The sequence below is a fragment of the Dama dama genome, chromosome 14 (genome assembly GCF_033118175.1).
Source record: "Dama dama isolate Ldn47 chromosome 14, ASM3311817v1, whole genome shotgun sequence".
Lineage (NCBI taxonomy): Eukaryota > Metazoa > Chordata > Mammalia > Artiodactyla > Cervidae > Dama > Dama dama.
The window spans coordinates 20,299,381-20,312,518 of NC_083694.1; the positions used below are offsets into that span (position 1 = coordinate 20,299,381).

The 13,138-nt window shown below is 39.2% G+C and overlaps 1 pseudogene; it reads left to right on the top strand.

Annotated features, from left to right (window-relative positions):
• Positions 1–11,701: 11,701 nt before the first annotated feature.
• Positions 11,702–12,395, top strand: LOC133069576 (zinc finger CCHC-type and RNA-binding motif-containing protein 1-like; annotated as a pseudogene).
• Positions 12,396–13,138: the final 743 nt, after the last annotated feature.

Genomic DNA, 13,138 nt, shown 5'->3' on the forward strand with positions numbered 1-13,138 from the left:
ATTGTATTTATCACTAAGGATCAGGTGCAAGAATCAATCCTTTACAAATATACTTTGGTGTCACAAATATAAAAAGAACTTAATTTAGAACTTTAAAGTCAGTAATAGTCATTCCAGAAAGCATAAGATTTATTTTTAAATAACTATAAAAAAGTGAATTTAAGAAAAATGCATGAGAAATAGAATAGGCTCAATAATTACATCTAAACTTTTTTTTAAATTTATTTTTATATATTTTTTTCATTTATTTTTATTAGTTGGAGGCTAATTACTTTACAGTATTGTAGTGGTTTTTGTTATCTTTTAAAAGTAACCTACCTAGTTCTTTGGTAATGCTGTCCCCATTGACACAGCTGTATAACAATTCTTACTCAAATTCTTACTTAAAAATGATGTAATTGTTCATGATTTAAGGCTGTATTAAGGGGACTAAACTCATTCAGCACTACCCCACACATTTGAAAACAAGTTTGCTAGAAAAAAAGATGTTAAGTCATCTAGATGGTAAATAAAATAATATCCATAATAGATGAAGTAGTGAGATATTAAGTTTTTGAGAACTTTATTTTGATGATTTTTGAGCATTTTTTACCTAAATACCCTAGATTATTAGTTTATTAATAGATGTTGCTAATATATTATTATTACTAGAGATTATTAATGCCCCTGAATGAGTTCTGTCCTCATCAGGTAATCTGCAGCTGTGACAATTCCCAGGGAGCCATCGGTCTGTGCACATGATGTGTGCATAAACCCTAAACTGAGCGCCATCCACTGTTTCAGAGTGGACACGTAGCTGCATTTTGCTGATGATCTTGCTTTGCTGTTTCTGTTATATGAGGGTTGCAACTATCCCTTATAAAACTGTTCAGAATGCTAACATATGTCAACTGTGTGAGCCACAGTGAGTATTAAAAACAGTTACTTCTCTGGAATTGGTGCCAAAGGTTGCTTGTTGAAATAGGCTCTCTAGGAAGAAGTCGATGGAGAAGGCAATGGCACCCCACTCCAGCACTCTTGCCTGGAAAATCCCATGGACGGAGGAGCCTGGTGGGCTGCAGTCCATGGGGTCGCTACAAGTCAGACACGACTGAGCGACTTCACTTTCACTTTTCACTTTCACGCATTGGAGAGGAAATGGCAACCCACTCCAGTGTTCTGGCCTGGAGAATCCCAGGGACGGGGGAGCCTGGTGGGCTTCTGTCTATGAAGTCACACAGAGTCGGACACGACGGAAGCGACGTAGCAGCAGCAGCAGGAAGAAGTCGAACATTTTGTACAGACTATGTAGGGCACTCTTGTCTAAAGACACCGGGAGGCACTAAGTGAATTGTCCAGTTTTCTTCTGATTCTATAAATTTCCAAAACAATGACCTCAACATATTTTTCTTCCAATTTTCTTTTTTTGTTGTTTTTTCTATGACATTTTAAAAATTTAACTCTTATTTTATATTGGAGTATAGTTTATTTATAATGTTATATTAGTTTCAGGTGTACAACCAAGTGATTCAGTTATATATACATATATCCATTCTTTTTCAGATTTTTTTCCCATATAGGTTATTACACAATATTGAATAGAGTTCCTGTGAGGTTGGTCCTTGTTAACTGTATTATATATAGGAATGTGCATATGTTAATCTCAAACTCCTAATTTATTCCCCCTGCCCCACAACTCTTCTAATATTGCTTGTAACCTTTGTTTTTTCTGGATTGTTTGATAGCTGATGATATTCAGTGTACATCTAGGGCTTCCCAGGTGACTCAGTGGTAAAGAATCTGCTTGCCAATACAGGAGATGTGGAGCTGATCCATGGATCAGGAAGATTCCCTGGAGAAGGAAACGGCAACCCACTCCAGTAGTATTGTCTGGGAATTCCCATGGACAGAGGAGTCTGTTGGGCTACAATTCATGGAGCCGCAAAAGTCAGACAGAACTCAACGACTAAACAACAAGGGGTAGGTCTACTTTGAAACACTTTGCAATATTTTTAAACTTGCTCTGGATTCTACTAAATGTAACTACATGTGGTTTGAATGCCAAATATAAAAATTTGTTTCAAGAGAAAAATATCTTAGGTGGAATACAAGAGACCTTTTCTAACTTCCTTGCTAAAACTGATATGCAATCTAGCAATTAATTCAGTTTTGATGGATCAGTGCAAAAAAAAACTGAAGGTCCACAAATGATGAAACAGTTCGTGTTGACCACAGTAAATATAACAAAATTCAGTGTTTCACCTGGGAAAAAATATCTAAGAATAATGATGGTTTCACTGATCTGAAACCTTAGTTGATTATATTACTTCTCTTATGAGGAATTTATTCCTAGGTGGGAAAATGAACACACAGATCAGAAAGTCAAGATCTTAAAAGACAAGATGACTCAGCATTTCCTGGGGTAACACACTTCATTTTCAGGGCCTTTGTTAGTGACCTCATATGTGAAAGATTTTCCTATTACTATACAGTCTCCAAATTTCCTTCTGACTTGGAATACTATGATTCCAAATGGCCTATTCGGAAAATGAAAAAATTTGAATTCTATTAGCGTTTGGAATTTTTTTTATATGAATGACCAAGTTGACAAAAATAGCTTTTCAGGGAAAAGGAACTAAGCAATCAATAATGAGACAGAGGTCAGAATGATGTTGATACAAACTATTTAACTGTCACAAAAAATCTTTCTGGAGCCTGTGTTGGGAGCTTGTGATTTCTGTGATCATGTCTACTTTTTCCAACATTTCCTGGAAGAATCGATTTATACTAATTAGCCCCTTGCTGCTCAGGTAGAGGTGGCAAAGTGGCATAGCCCCCATGGATTTTCTTCTTGCTGAAATACTGTGGGGGAGGGCAATCAGAAATGAGAGAAATGAACCATACTGCCTCTCCAGAAGGCTCATTATCTGCTGTCCCTGGTCCATTGGCCCTATGGTTCTACCCTCTCTACCAAGCACCTCAGTCATTATTCAAGGGGCTGGGGCAGGGGCCCTTGAAGTGATGTAGGTAAATGATCACACTCCTTTCTCAATAACTCTCTGTCTTGCCGGTTTTCTTCTCTTTTGGACACAAAGAAGCACTTTCACTGATAGAGTAGCCATATCTCAAAACCAGCACCAAGTAAGATGAAGAGAAATTCCAACTTTATATAAATTGTTCTCTAGTAACATAGAGAGAGAGAAGCCTTAGAAACTTAGCCTTCACAAAGAGTGACTCCAAAGAGAAGTTCCCAAAGGATGTGTCCCAGTTTCCAGATGTCTCTATTTCCTCATCCCTTCATTTTCCCAGAGACCCAGGAAAGCTTTGAGTCTGGCATCAACCCCTCCTCGTCCCTTAAGCAAATTCCTAACAAATTTTCTCCTCTTGTTCTTTTTTGAATTCTGCCAACTGTAGTGCTGGCTTTTGCCAAAATATTACTGAAAACACTCTGGCCTGAACATTGCTTTACTTCTGATGGTGAGGGGAGGATACTAGTCCTATGGGCAATAGTGATGGTGAACACTCTGATGCCATTTCAGTCTCTCCATCAAGGAGAGTTGTGGCTGTTTTCCTCCTAGTTACCAAAGAAGCAACATGGGCATTGCCAAGGTGAGTATCACTTTTTCTTTTTTTTTCTTTCTTGGTGGTTAGCATTCTAAGCTCATTGGAGAAAAGGATTGCCTAATATGACTTTGACCTTGTACCTTTGCAAAAAAAAAAAAGAACCTGAAACTATTGTGCTAGTGAATATTCTGTCTCTCTAGATCAGGGTCTCTCCTAGTACTGACATCTGGGATCAGATATTTCTTTGTTTTGAGGGGCTGTCCTGTGTATTGTATGAAGTCTAGCAGCATCCCTTGCATCTACCGACTAGACACCAATAACAGACCTGAGTTGCAATAATCAGAATGTTTCCAGACATGGGGAGAAGTCCCCTGTGAGGACAAATCTCCCACCTTGAGAACTACATCCTATACATATTTTACAAGAATCTTCACAATAGTCATAAATGGCTTCCTCTTATCAACATTAACTAGGTTTTCTTTGTTCCAAATTGTTCCACTTTCCCGAAAAAGTGTGGGACACTCTGTGTATTTAACAGATGTAAATGCATCACATTAACAATTAAAAAACCCCAAATCTGATACTGAATTCGTTAAGTAAAGCCTATAAGAGTGCCCTATTGTTACCATTTTCCACCTCCCCGCCCCCGCCCCCCCCCCCCCCAGGACTTCCAAAACTCTAGTTTACTTTAGCCTGATGGGAGGTTAACATTTAATTGCTCAGCTGTTAGACATTCTCTTTTAAAGCTTGGGCTTGTTTAGGACTTCCCTGGTGGCTCAGATGATAAAGTGCCTGCCTACACTGCCTACAGTGCAGGAGACCTGGGTTCGATCCCTGGGTTGGGAAGATCCCCTGAAGAAGGAACCCCAGTATTCTTGCCTGGATAATTCCATGGACAGAGGAGCCTGGTAGGCTACAGTCCATGGGGTCGCAAAGAGTCAGACATGACTGAGCGACTTCACTTTTCTTTGTTCAGGTAACTGAGTTGCTCACAGAAAAGATCCAGTGAGGTATCTGTGGCCCCCTCAGCTCTTCCTCTGCCCTGACCCAAACTCTCTGTCAGGTTCATGTTATCAGTGCTGCAGAACCCAGGAGAAGTGAGTTTCTACTGGTGATGTAAAATAGTTACCGAATCATGTATATGAATGGATATGTTGTTGTAGTGGTTGTTTAGTCACTAAGTCATGTCCAGCTCTTTTTCCACCCCGTGGACTGCAGTCTGCCAGGCTCCTCTGTCCATGACACTCCCCAGCTAAGAAAACTGGAGTGGGTTGCCATTTCTTTCTGCAGGGGATCTTCTCAGCCCAGTAATCGAACCTGTGTCTCCTGTTTGGCAGGTGGATTCTTTACCATTGATTCACCTGGGAAGCCCGAATGGATATATACATTCTCTTTTAAAAACATATTCAGGGATTTATAGTTAAAAACTCGGAGAAAGGCAAACTTTAATTGCCTTTGTCCCTCCTGCCCATCTCTGTCAGTTTCTAAGATTAATTTGAATATCATCCACTTAGTCTTTTCTTGGAAAGTAGGTATTTAAAAAAAAATCAGCTTTCAAATTTCCCCTTCAAATTTCGTATAGCTCAATGCCCTCAGGTTTCTCATAGGAGAAAATATTAATTACTTTTTGTTGGTGACAGTCAAGGTGGAGAAAATGTTTTGGTCCTTTTAAGGAAGAAAAGGCTTCTGGAAAAATGCTAGCCAGTGTTTAAAAGATTATGATCTCCCACACATAAAATTAAGGATTCTTAGAAATGCATTATGGTGCTTATTTTTTTTTCACCGTAGGGTAAATAAGGAACAGATTTTTCATTTTTCATTTTTGTAAGTTTTATTGGGGACATTTTATAACTCACTGCACAGTGAACGTCACCACGTGAGTTGTGTTGGACACCTGCCACCACTCAGCTCCATAAAAGCACCAACTCTCCTTTGATTCAGGGAGCGACTCTTGGCCCACGAGAACATCTGGGGCTCAAAGTTCTGGAAAGAAACCCTTCAGGTCCCTTTAGAAAGGCTCTTTCTGCAGCGGGAACAGGAGTGTACACACACTTAAAAAGTACCCATCGACCAGAGTACCCATTTTGCAGTACCCATCAACCAGAGGCACCAGCTTAGAGCTTCATGTCTCAGAGAGATCAATGTGAGGCTCAAAAAATCCCACAAGTGGCCTCATGAAATCATCCAGTGGTACTCATGGGATCAGGATATGCTTTGTATTTCTTTTCTGTTCTCTTTCTCTGTTTTTTGTTTATTTTTTTTTAGTGCAAACAAGTGTCCGGTAGATTCTGGATTCTGGTATCTGAAACTGGTGATGAGGGAAGGGGGGCTGGGAAAGGCAGGGGCTAAGGATGCTTACAGAGGAGCCAAGACAAATCTGGTTCCCACATCAAGTGCTGCCTGTGAAGTTTTTACAGTGATTTTAAAGGCACAGAGTGGAGAGGTTCACAGGTGAATAGGCTTTTCTAACAGTCGTGTGAGGGGAAGCCATCTCGTAAACTCAGAATGCCGGCTGTCTAATCTACCAGACAAGGGCCCCCTTCACTGGCTCTCAGTCTACCCACCCAAGGGGCTCTGACTCACCCACATCCAATAATGGAAACTCTTGTTCCCTGGAGGGGCAGGAGACAAAGGAAAAGGTGGGTGGAGGGAGGTGTGCCCAACCACAGGCATAAGTATATTTATCTCCTGCAAGAATATTTCCTTTCTGACTCATTCAGGATGCCTTGAGATGAAGAGATACATTATTCATTCAACATAATTACCTGAATGATTTTAATTGCAAATCATTAAGGAGAGATAACCTTGTATTTTCTCAGAAAAGGAAGCACTTAAGAAATCAAGTTGCTCCTTTCTCTGATCTCTTGGCTTTATGGACGCATGTTAGGAGTGTCCTTTGGATGAAGCCGTGGAAGCTCTGAGATAGAAAGTTAAATTATAGAACCAACAAAATCAGATTTCTTTGGCTCACACATATTCTCTGTTTTGAGACCAAAAGCCCACTGCCAAGCTCCCCAAGCCATTATTTCCGAGAGCCTTATGTGGCTTCAGTCATCAACCCACAATTCTTCCTAATCTATACTCAACTACTTGCTGAGTCTGATCAGGGCCTTTTGCATCCGTCACTGTCCACTATCTTTGCTGTCTGATTGTTTTGTGATTCCATAAGCTACCATGATGCCTCAAGGCAACCTTCTCAATACTATTGCTACTGTGGTCTGACTCTTGTCTCAAGAGCTCAGAAAATGTCCAAACTCGGACTCTAGGCTACCTCTCAGGCCTCCAAACAGATCAAGGTGATTGGATTGGGGTTCAAGTCTGGGCCCCACTTCCATATGTATTGGTTGTACACTGAAGCTATTTTAATTCATTTTAGTTGCAAAACAGAACCAAGCAAAGCCATGGGGCTATAATCTACATATGCAAAATATGGATAACTTATAATAGGAGAACTGGATGAGCCAAAATTGACAATCATTTAACACCCCAATTTTATTTTCCTTAGACCTGATTTTTTTTCTAGTTGGTATTAACTAAAGTATGTATTCTCTGTTAATCCATATTAATTAATAACATAATGTTTTGTTGCCAGTCAAATAACATACCATTCTAATTAAAAATGTATTGCATATAGTTGATCTATGATATTATATTAGTGGCAGGTGTACAACATAGTGATTCAATATTTTTATAGATTATACTCCATTTAAAGCTATTATAAAAGATTGGCTATATTCCCTGCACTGTACAATATATCCTTGTAGCTTATTTATTTTACATTTTGTACTTCTTAATCTCCTACCCTTATCTTATCCTTCCTTCTTTTCCTCTCCCTTCTGTCAACTATGTGTGTGTTCTCTGTCTGTGAATCTGTTTCTGTTTTGTTATATTCACATTTCACTTGTTTAGATTCCACATATGATTGACACCATACAATATTAGTCTTTCTCTGACTTATTTCATTAAACATAATACCCTCCAGGTCTACCTATATTGTTGCAAATGGCAAAATTTCATCCTTTTTTATAGCTGACTCAATATGCCAGCAAATTTGGAAAACTCAGCAGTGGCCATGTTATAGCCACACACTCCGGGAAACAAACTCACTCAGAAGGACAATGCAGATAGTGGAGTGCAGTTTATTACGCCGGCGGGCCCAAGGCAGAGTCTCCTCTTAGCCAAGGACCCCGACCAGCATTTGTGAAAATCTTTTTACCCCATGTGTACATGTCTGAACCTACCACCCCAAATTCCTTGAGACTTACAAAGGAAGGGTAAATACAATCACAATAATCATTCATGTGTTATGTGTTCAAACAGTTAATAATCAATAAGCCCGCCATTACATTCCAACCAGTTAATAACCGATAAGCCTGTGGTTACATTCCGATACATACAGGAAAAAATTTATGACCTGTCCGGAGGCAGGGGTGCTTAGAGTATGTTTTCTCTTAGGCGATGAGTAACCTGGATATGATCTGCAAAGTTCCCCTGTCTAGAAGGGGGTCTTATCCTTCTGTTGTAGTTTCCATAGGCACTAAACACAGAGTTCAGAGTCCATTGGAGAGGTGGCCAAGCACGATCAGCATGGACAGGCCTCAGATGGAGTCCAGGCCCTATGAATTCTTTCTTCAGCCACAGGACTGGAAAAGGTTGGTTTTCATTCCAATCCCAAAGAAAGGTAATCCCAAAGAATGCTCAAACTACCACACAAATGCACTCATCTCACATGCTAGTAAAGTAATGCTCAAAATTCTCCAAACCAGGCTTCAGCAATACGTGAACCGTGAACTTCTAAAACCAGTTCAAGCTGGTTTTAGAAAAGGCAGAGGAACCACAGATCAAATTGCCAACATCCACTGGATCATCAAAAAAGCAAGAGAGTTCCAGAAAAACATCTATTTCTGCTTTATTGACTATGCCAAAGTCTTCGACTGTGTGGATCACAATAAACTGTGGAAAATTCTAAAAGAGATGGGAATACCAGACCACCTGACCTGCCTCTTGAGAAATCTGTATGCAGGTCAGGAAGCAACAGTTAGAACTGGACATGGAACAACAGACTGATTCCAAAAAGGAAAAGGAGTACATCAAGGCTGTATATTGTCACCCTGCTTATTTAACTTATATGCAGAGTACATCATGAGAAATGCTGGGCTGGAAGAAGCACAAGTTGGAATCAAGATTGCCAGGAGAAATATCAATAACCTCAGATATGCAGATGACACCATCCTTACGGCAGAAAGTGAAGAGGAACTAAAAAGCCTCTTGATGAAAGTGAAAGAGGAGAGTGAAAAAGTTGGCTTAAAACTTAACATTCAGAAAACTAAGATCATGGCATCTGGTCCCATCACTTCATGGCAAACAGATGGGGAAACAGTGGAAAAAGTGTCAGACTTTATTTTTTTGGGCTCCAAAATCACTGCAGATTGTGACTGCAGCCCTGAAATTAGAAGACGCTTACTCCTTGGAAAGAAAGTTATGACCAACCTAGATAGCATATTTAAAAGCAGAGACATTACTTTGCCAATACATAGCCATGACTTTGGCTAGTCAAGGCTATGGTTTTTCCAGTGGTCATGTATGGATGTGAGAGTTGGACCATAAAGAAAGCTGAGCAGCAAAGAATTGATACTTTTGAACTGTGGTGTTGGAGAAGACTCTTGAGAGTCCCTTGGACTGCAAGGAAATCCAACCAGTCCATCCTAAAGGAAATCAGTCCTGGGTGTTCATTGGAAGTACTGATGCTGAAGCTGAAACTCCAATACTTTGGCCACCTCATGCGAAGAGTTGACTTATTGGAAAAGACCCTGATGCTGGGAGGGATTGGAGGCAGGAGGAGAAGGGGACGACAGAGGATGAAATGGCTGGATGGCATCACCGACTCGATGGGCATGAGTTTGAGTAAACTCCGGGAGTTTGTGATGGACAGGGAGGCCTGGCGTGCTGCGGTTCATGGGGTCGCAGAGAGTCAGACACGACTGAGCGACTGGACTGAACTGAACTATTGTATTTATTATGTAAACCACATCTTCTTTATCCATTCACCTGTTGATGGACACTTATGTTGCTGCCATACCTTAGCAATTGTAAATAATGCTGCTATGAGTATTGGGGTACATATATCTTTTTGAGTAAGTGTTTTTGTTTTCTTCGGAGATATACCTAGTAGTGGAATTTCTGGGTCATATGATGGATCTGTTTTAAGCTTTTTGAGGAATGTCCATACTGTCTTCCACAGTGGCTGCACCAATTTACATTTCTACCAGTAGCGTATTACGGTTCCTTTTCCTCCACCTCCTTCAATATTTGTTACTTGTGTTCTTTTGATGATAGCCAATCTGACAGGTGTTGAGGTGATATTGCATTATAGTTTAGATCTATATTTTTTTGATGATTAGCGATGTTCAGTATCTTGTCAAGTGCCTTTGGGTCATCTGTATATATTATTTGGAAAAATGTCTATTCATCTTCTTCACATTTTTTAATTGGGTTTTTTTTTATATTGCATTGAATGAGCTGTTTACATATTTTAGATATTAATCTCTTATCAATCATACCATTTACAAATAGTTTCCTCCATTCAGTAGGTTGTCTTTTGTTTGGTTAATGGTTTCCTTTGCTATGCAAAACTTTTAATTAGGTTCTGTTTATTTTTGCTTTTATTTTCTTTGCCTTAGGAGACAGATCCAAAAAATATTGCTTCAATTTCGTCAAAGAGCATTCTATGATTTCTCCTAGGAGTTTTATGGTTTCCAATGTTACATTTAAATCTTTAATCCTTTTTCTATTTATTTTTGAATATGCTGTTAGAGACTGCTCTAATTTTATCCTTTTACATGTAGTTGTCCAGTTTTCCCAGCACCACTTACTGAAGAGACTGTCTTTTCTCTATTGTATATTCTTGCTTCATTTGTCACAGATTAATTGACCACAAATGCATGGGCTTATTTCTAGGCTCTCTATTCTGTTGAGTTGAGCTATGTGTCTGTTTTTCTGCCAGTGTCATACTATTTTGATTACTGTAGCTTTATAGTAGTCTGAAGTTAGGGCGTGTGATATCTCCAGCTTTGTTTTTCATTTTTGTTTTTTTCCCACAAGATTGCTTTGAGGAAAAAAAAAAAAAGTAATCAGGGTCTTTTGTGGTTCCATATGAATTTAAAGATAATTTGTTCTAGTTCTGTGAAAAATGCCATGGGTATTTTGATAGAGATTGCATTTAAATCAGTGAGTTGCTTTGGACACTATGGACATTTTACAGATATTAATTCTTCTAACCCGTGAATACAGGAAATTTTTCCATTTTTTTGTATCATCTTCAATTTTCTTCATCGGTGTTTTACAGTTTCAGAGTATAATCTTTCAACTTCTTGGTTAAGTTTATTCTGAGGTGTTTTATTCTTCTTGTTGGGATTTTAAATGGGATTGTTTTCTTGCTTTCTCTTTCTAATAACTTATTAAGACTGTATAGAAAAGAGCATGTGTGTGTGCGGGCTCAGTTGCTCAGTCATGTCCGACTCTCATGAGCCTCTGGACTGTAACCCACCAGGCTCTTCTGTCCCTGGGATTATTTAGGAAAGAATACTGGAGTGGTTTGCCATTTTCTTCTCCAGGGGATCTTCTCTCCCAGGGATCAAACCCACGTCTCCTGCGTTGGCAGGCAGATTCTTTACCACTGAGCCACCTGGGGAGCCCAGAAAAGTAAAAGATTTATGTATATTAAACTCGTATTATGCAACTTCAATGAATTCATTGATTAGTTCTAATTAGTTTTTTAGTGGCAACTTTAGAGTTTTCTACATATAGTATCATGTCATCTGCAAATAATGACAGTCTTAATTCTTCCTTTCCGCTATTATTAGTGGTTAAGTAGGTGAGTTTGAAATTTCTAGTTAACAAACTCGAACTGCATTTTTTTTTCTTTCAAATTGGCTTATGTGACTCATCAGAGACCAAACACTTTCAAAAGTTCATCAGGAAAGGAAAGCCGGGAAGAGGCATGGTATCTACTTCCTCGTCTCCTGCCCCTGACCCGTCCCGGGACCCGTGATGCCGAGGCAGCTGCAAGGAGCGACGGAACGGTCGGGGTTGAGCCCCAAGTGAGCTGAGGGCTGGCGCTCTTCTGGCCCTATCCCCCGGGCCCGCCCCACTTGAAGAAATGAGTGGTGGATTGGCCCCAAGTAAAAGCACAGAGCATGTACCCAATCTGCCCTTTTCCCTGACCAACAATGACTTATATTGGATATTTTCCAAGTATGGCAAAGTTGTCAAGGTTACTACAATGAAAGATAAAGATACCTGGAGGAGTAAAGGGGTTGCGTTCATTTTATTTTTGGATAAAGACTCTGCACAAAACTGTACCAGGGCAATAAACAACAAGCAGTTATTTGGTAGGGTGATAAAAGCAAGCATTGCTATTGACAATGGAAGAGCAGCTGAGTTCATCCGAAGACGAAACTACTTTGATAAATCTAAGTGTTACGAATGTGGGGAAAGTGGACACTTAAGTTATGCCTGTCCTAAAAACATGCTTGGAGAACGTGAACCTCCAAAGAAGAAAGAGAAAAAGAAAAAAAAAGAAAATTCCTGAGCCAGAAGAAGAAATTGAAGAAGTAGAAGAAAGTGAAGATGAAGGGGAAGATCCTGCTCTTGACAGCCTCAGTCAGGCTATAGCTTTCCAGCAAGCCAAAATTGAAGAAGAACAGAAAAAATGGAAACCCAGGTCAGGAGGTCCTTCAACATCAGATGATTCAAGACGCCCAAGGATAAAGAAAAGCACATACTTCAGTGATGAGGAGGAACTTAGTGATTAAAAATATATATATTATGTAAATATCATTAAAAATTTTTTTAAGTCTTGGAGTACCAAGTTCCCTTGGGATTAAAAATTACTTTTAGAATTTGAACATAAGAACACTTAGTACCAAATACTTTTTTACTTTAGATAGTTGATAGGAAATGGTAATTTTATAGTATCATGTTTATCTTGCATCAAGATTTGCTAATAATCATTAATCTTTAAAATAGTTCATTTGAATAAAAAAGAAAATGTAATACTATCATAACAATGCTATCCCAAGAAGAAAGTGAAAGTCGCTCAGTTGTGTCCGACTCTTTGTTACCCCATGGACTATACAGCTCATGGAATTCTCCAGGCCAGAAATACTGGAGTGGGTAGCTTTTCCCTTCCCCAAGGGATCTTCCCAACCCAGGGATCGAACCCAGGTCTGCCGCAATGCAGGCGTTTTCTTTACCAGCTGAGCCAGAAAGGTAGACAGTAAAAAGATTTGAGAAGTTCATTATAAAAGTTTATTCATGATTGGTTTATATAAGAACTTATGAAATAAATTTCATCTTTAAAACAAAAACTCCATAAAGACTGTGGAAAGTTTGGAGTGATTTATTGTTAGTCATGTTAATAAAGTTTTCTCAAGAGACCTTTAAAAAAAAGGAAAGTTCATCGGTATTTTGGAATACAGTTTCCAATACATAACTAGAAATACAGATTTCAATATTATAGCAAATGTTGGATTATCTGGTATTCTATCATACAGGGAACAACTACTCCTGCCTATCAATAGACTATAAGATGAAT